The sequence below is a fragment of the Prionailurus bengalensis genome, chromosome E4 (genome assembly GCF_016509475.1).
Source record: "Prionailurus bengalensis isolate Pbe53 chromosome E4, Fcat_Pben_1.1_paternal_pri, whole genome shotgun sequence".
NCBI lineage: Eukaryota > Metazoa > Chordata > Mammalia > Carnivora > Felidae > Prionailurus > Prionailurus bengalensis.
The window spans coordinates 43,875,216-43,881,475 of record NC_057360.1 but is presented as its reverse complement, the minus strand read 5'-3'; the positions used below and the strand labels follow the sequence as shown (position 1 = coordinate 43,881,475).

General features: G+C 49.8%; 1 pseudogene; it reads right to left on the bottom strand.

Annotated features, from left to right (window-relative positions):
- Positions 1-207: 207 nt before the first annotated feature.
- On the bottom strand, positions 208-815 carry LOC122475920 (annotated as a pseudogene).
- Positions 816-6,260: the final 5,445 nt, after the last annotated feature.

The window sequence follows — 6,260 nt, the reverse complement described above, 5'->3', positions numbered from 1 at the left end:
TTTTAGCCCCTCTTCCCCTCAAAATTTTCCTTGTTATCCCCCAACACAGCCTCCTCCACCCCCACCCAACTCCTTCTCATTTTATTGTATAAGGCATCCTCACTTTCCCCTCCTTACTTGGCCTTAGACCTACCTTTGCACCTTCAAAGTCTTGTTAATGGATGACCACACACTTTACCATCCAAATTATGACACTTTTATTTTTTATTGTCAAACGATCCTTCATTGAAATAGTTTCCTTTGTGATTCTTAACCAGCTGGACATTCCGCTGAACCACTATTGAGGTCATCTATGATGTCATGAGGGTGTCAGCCATCAACGCTGCAGCCCACAGATTGGGCAGTCTCCAGGATCTCTTTAATGGTTCCAGAGAATTCTCTGGCTAATGATCGGTGCTGCCTCTATCAGGCAATGTTGACAATCTCATCAAATATCAAAGGTGATATTTCCACTGTGCTCAATGTTTTTCTGCTTCTTTCTGTCTCTCAGGGGTTCCTTGAGGGCTTTGATAACCAGGGCAGAGGCAGAAGGTGCCACTTTAACCTGGGCCTGTCGGTTCTGAATGGTCAGTTTCAATGTAATCCTCAGACCCTTCTGATCATCAGTTGCCTTGGCAACCTTTTTTGGAGACAGACCCCGTGGGCCGATCTTTGGGACCAGGGCAGATGTGGCACCGACTTTGGCACCTCAGGTATAGGACTTTGATTTCCTTGGGGTCAAACTTAGGCGGCCTGGTGGAGGGGGCTGGTGTCAGATGGACCCGGATTCGGGGTGACCGAAGACAGTTGAACTTTTGCCTCCTCCGAGCCAGGAGTCAAAAGCCAAACTATGACACTTTCGAGTGAAAGGCAGTCTCATAATAACGTCGCTGGGACAACAGGTGTGCAGCGGGAAGCTCCCTGGCAAACCAGGGCACGGGATAACCATGCATCTCTGCTAGCACAAAGGGCTGTCTACTCCTGGACTTGCCCTCGATTGACACAGAAAAGGTGGCAGAGGGTCGGAAATGTTAGTGCTTCCTTCTCTTCCTCTCCTCAGTCCCTATGAATGCAATGGAGCCATAGGGTACGGTGTTATTGACATGAACCCAGCCAGCCTCCTTGGAAGACGAGCAGTGGCTTCCATCAGCTTTGGTTTTAAGGGAAAATTTCTTTTTCTCCATTGTTCTTTGCTTATTCATCATTAGCCAAACTCATCTGGTCACAGATCCATTTAATCTCTCCATCCCTACATCCATTAATGTCTCCCATAACTAGGACACGCTGGGGAACTGGCTACCTGGCCACTGACATTGTCTTGGGTGATGACAAGGTTAGGGTGGAGTGAAGACAAGGCCTGAGGTTCTGGGGTCGCCTGTAAGTGAGGAGAACGCTGGAGATTAATAGAGAAGAGCAGCAGAGTGTAGAGTGGTGCAGCCAGAGGCACAATCCCCCCGCCCCAAACCAGGCTGCTGTTATGAACATAACACTCCATGGAACATGCTGTGGCAAGTGCTACCTTGGATACCTGATTCCCAAACCCAGGTGCTGATTTGTTACACACCCCTCATCTCCTCACGTCGCTTCCCTTCCCCTCCAGACACACGCACCGCCTTGCTCCTCTTTGACCATGCAAGGCATACTTCCACCTCAGGGCCTTTGCATTTGCTCTTCCTTCTGCCCAGAATGCTCTTCCCTATTTACCCCCTCTGCATTTAGGGCGAGTGACGGGGAAGCCTTCCCCGACCGTCCGAGGCAAAACAGCACCCCGCCCCCACTTGCTCTACCCTACATTCCCTGATTTGCTTTATTTTGCTCCGTAGCACGTGCCATCACCTGCCTGTCTGTGTATTTGCCTGTCTGCCCCTTGACTGTTTCCCCCTTGGAGAAGATAAGCTCTCTGGGGGTGAGGTTTTGTCCCTTGGGTTCACGGCTGTATTCCCAGAGTCTAGAACATGGTGATGTTTAACACACGTTTTTAAATAAAGAAAAGAAGGGGTGACTCCGTTGTGATTCCAGACATCTTCCAAAGTTCCCACAAGAGCGGTCCCTGGTTAGTGGCGACAGGTAGCCCACTTTGGCCAGGCGCTCCTTCCCCGGGTGGCCCTCCGTGCCTGCGGGCGCTCACCAGGTCTTGCTCCCTCAGTCAGAAGCGCCTCACGTGTCCCTGCTGCCCCTCCCACCACCGTCCCCCACTTGCTATATTCCCCAGCAGTTCTGTCAGGCAGACGTACAAGGTCGGCAGCTCTTCACGAGTCAGGGGCAAGGTTTTAATTCTGGATAAGGCAGGATAGGAGAGACACAACCGAGAAGCAGAGCCCTGAATAGCATGAACCCTCCTCCTCAACCCTAGCCTCAGGAGGGGTGAGAACTAGAAAGGACTTCTTTGTGGGCCGGTCTGTCTCAGGAACCAGCTTCTGGGGCTGGGGTGGCTCAGACCAACATGTCCTGTCTCTCATGTGCCACTCCTTTCCATTAGAACTGCACTTTATTTCCAATCAATTAGAAGAATACCCAGCCATTTACCGTCATTAGAATGTTTTAATGCATTTTTCTAACTAGACACACACACACACACACACACACACACACACCAGCTGGGGCATAGGTTTGACTCTCAGCCTGAAGCATCGCATTGGCTTCCCATCAGTGGAATACAATGGAGGCATATTCCACTTGGTCTGGTGATGTCTTCCTGGGCCGATCGAAAGGGGGCACGTTGGCATAGACAGCGAAGTCATCCTCTTTCCAGGGAGTCAGGTTGATCACATTGGAATATATGGCATCAGCATGGCAGGAAAACTCCTTCAGAGACAGGACCCCAGTTACAGACAGATAACTAAGCACTAGAGACGTCCATAGATAGCACCAACTACTGGGCCCCCTGTAGGACAGCAATGAAATACTGGGTTCTTGTGCAAGACTTGGACTTCCCTCGATTTTAAAAAGAACATCTCTTTTAGGGCTGTTCCCTGCCTCATCCCCATCACCTCTGACATGGGGTCTACTTTGGAAACAGCATCAAATCGTGGCAGAAGGGACTGGAAGTTCCTTTAGGTACAATGACTATTTCCTTACCGAAGTTTTATGGAGAAAGTTGGTCTGGTGCCTCAGTTGTTTCTTAAATAGCCCTAGAAAAATTAATAGATTCAGAGTCAGCTTGAGTGGGCATAGTAACCATCTTCACTTGGTTGATTACTGGCCTTAGGCTTAAACTTTTGAAATGCAAAATTCACTGTATTGAACCCATTGAGCCCCTTAGAGGAAGCTAGATGCCCAGGATGAGATGGGAGAGTGAGCCCCACTGGCGCACTTTATAACTTGAGTTATTATTTAGGTGAGATTGTGTAGCATTAATATTTCTTTTAGCTGCTGCATATAAACCATACATATATATGGCTTTCGGCATAAATAATTTGTACCATAAATAAATCTGTTGCTCTATGCCCCGTGTCTGGCGGCGCTGGAGAACAGACACCATAACTCACCCACTCCTCCCGTCCCCGAGGCTGCCCCACAGGAAAGCCACCCCCCTCTCCACCCCCAGTTTTCCCCATCTCTTCATTCTCAGGTCCAGGGCCAGCTTGCTCAACTCACTCTCATGTCTCCATTTCTTCAGGGTCATGGACAAGAGACCCACCAGGAGCAAGATGAGAGCCACCACACCAACGGAGCCAGAAATGACTGTGGCTGCTGTGCCCAAACTGAGGGAAGCAAACCAGAGAAATGAGGACGCTCCACCCGCCTCGGCCAGCTTTGGTGACCATCCACAGAATTGTCCTGGGGCCTCCTTACTCCTACAGGAGCTCTTCCACCTCTGGGCTCCCACTTCCCCAAAACCACCTCCTGCCTCCATTTTGAGCCTCTCTCCTCTGCCCCGACCTCCAGAGCCATGGTCCCAGTCACACCCATCCCCCTTCTGGGCCAAGCAGACCGCTTCCCACAGCCCCCGACACTTCTCATCCGTAGGTCCAGTTCTCCTCTCAACTACCTGCTGAGTTCATCAGGTTTGATCTCTGGCTTCAGCGTAGTGAGGTTCTCTATAGAAAGGGGCAGAAAGGAAGTAGAAAGGAAATTTGAGAGTAATTTTTACACACATGCTCTTGACTGAATGTCTCCTGCTGAAATTCGTATGTTAAATCCTAGCCCCCAATGTGATGGTATTAGGAAATGGGTCCTTTTGGAGGTAGTAGGTCATGAGGGTAGAGCCCTCATGAATAGGATTAGTGCCCTGATAAAAGAGACCCCGTAGATCCCCCCTGACCCCCTCTACCATGTGAGGACACAGTGAGAAGACAGCTGTCTATGACCCAGGATGTGGGCTCTCACCAGACACTGAATGTGCCAGTGCTTTAATCTTGGATCTACCAGCATCTAGAACTATAAGAAATAAATCTCTGTTGCTTAGAAGCCACTCAGTCAATGGGCATTTGTCATAGCAGTCCAAACAGTCTCAGCACACATGTGAATGAGCTCTACAGGATATAAATGTAATATTAGTTACCATTTTGGGGGGGCTTAACATACATCAGGCATATTCATTATCTCATTTAATTGTCATAAATAGACAATAAAATAGGCACAATTATTATTCCCATCTTGCAGTAAAGAAACAAACTCAGACGGAGATCAGACTTGCTCAAGGTCCTAGAGCTAGTAAGTGGCAGAGTTCAGACTTGAAGTCACATCTCTCTGACTTTAAATTGCGTGTTTATGAATGCTCTGCTTTGCTGTCTTCGTGTGGTCATTTCACTCCCAGGTTCTCCCATTCTTACAAAGGGCTGAGCGATACCAGATATGGCAGGATGTCCAGGAAAAAAAAAAAGTAACCGGAATGACACGGGTGAGTGGTACCCAGAGTGGGGCATGTGGTGGGGTTGGAAGCGGTCAGGACCCTGGAAAGTTGGGCTGATACTGGGCAGAGGTGGCAGGTGTAAGAGCTTGCCCAGACTGGAGGCGGATGGCTGTGCTATTATCCACACTGTGAAAACATTTCTCCAGCACCAAAGGATGAAGACACCAGCCCATCCCCCACAGACTGTGCCTGTGTTCTCAGAGTTAGAAGGAATCTTAAAACATACGTAGTCAAACCCTCCCACTGTGCAGGTGAGAAGCTTCAGGACAAACCACTTGCCCCACACAAGTGCTGGAGCCATGAGCCTATGTTTCCGACCCCAAACCCAAAGTTCTCTTTATCTGCACTCAGGCTCCTCCCTCTTCCTTTCCCCCATAAAGTGGGGCTGCACAATTCAGCCCCCATGGCAGGTAGCACCTCTCCAGACACGTCTTGGGAGCTGGCTTATCAGACACCCAGATGCAGAGATTGTTGCTCAGGTTGGGTGAAGGGAACATGTGGGGTCACTGGGGCAACCTAACATGCATGATGACAAATAGCATCTAGGAGGAGGCACACCAAGAATCATGACCACTCGGGACATTAAGATCAGATAGAATTGTGTCAGGCACCTTAATGGTCCACTTGCCGTCTGCCTTTTTTTCTGTCCTCCTTCTGAATAAGATAGCTGACCTCACCAAGGTTTTCTTTGACAAACTCCTGCCCACCTTCTGAGTGAGGGGTAGGGAGGGGACTTGGAAACCAGATCTTCCCAGTGCCCATGTCACCAACACCCACGATGAGGAACCAAGTCACTGGGCTTGATGTGTGGGAGACCGGGGTGGGGAGTGAGATGTCACACAGAAGCCCAGAACAATGAAAGGGGAGCCTGGGGCACCAGTGGGGGGTGGCTGGCTGGGATAGGACACACCTGTTTATAGCAAGGAGGACAGACAGCATGAGGGTGTCCCTCCAGGGTTAGGAAGGCAAGGAGGGTCAGTGGGAGTGAGGAGAACAAGCATGAAGGATGATACCATGAAAGAGCCTGAGCTTTAGAATCCAGTGACTTGGGTCTCAGGCACTTCTTAACTGTGATCTTAGTCACTTAACCTCTCTGCGCCTAATTTTCTTCATCTGTGAAATGAACATAGTAAGACTACCAACCCCACAGGGTCGAGAACTGAGTGGTCAGACTATTCCTTAACAGTAAGTCATAGCCACTTGGCCTAGGGCTGGTTTTCAGCTGGTCTTACCCGAGCAGAGCAATGGTGAGGGGTTGTTCAGGAAGGCATCGCTGCTGACTCTGGAGTCCTGGAACCTACAGTTGGTCCAATTCATTTCACCAGGGAGTCCACTCAGCCGGTTCCTGTTCCAGGTCCCGTGGGTCTTAGGACAGGTGGTCTCCTTACCTGGAAACAGAGCTTCTCAGAGGCATCTAGCAGCAGCT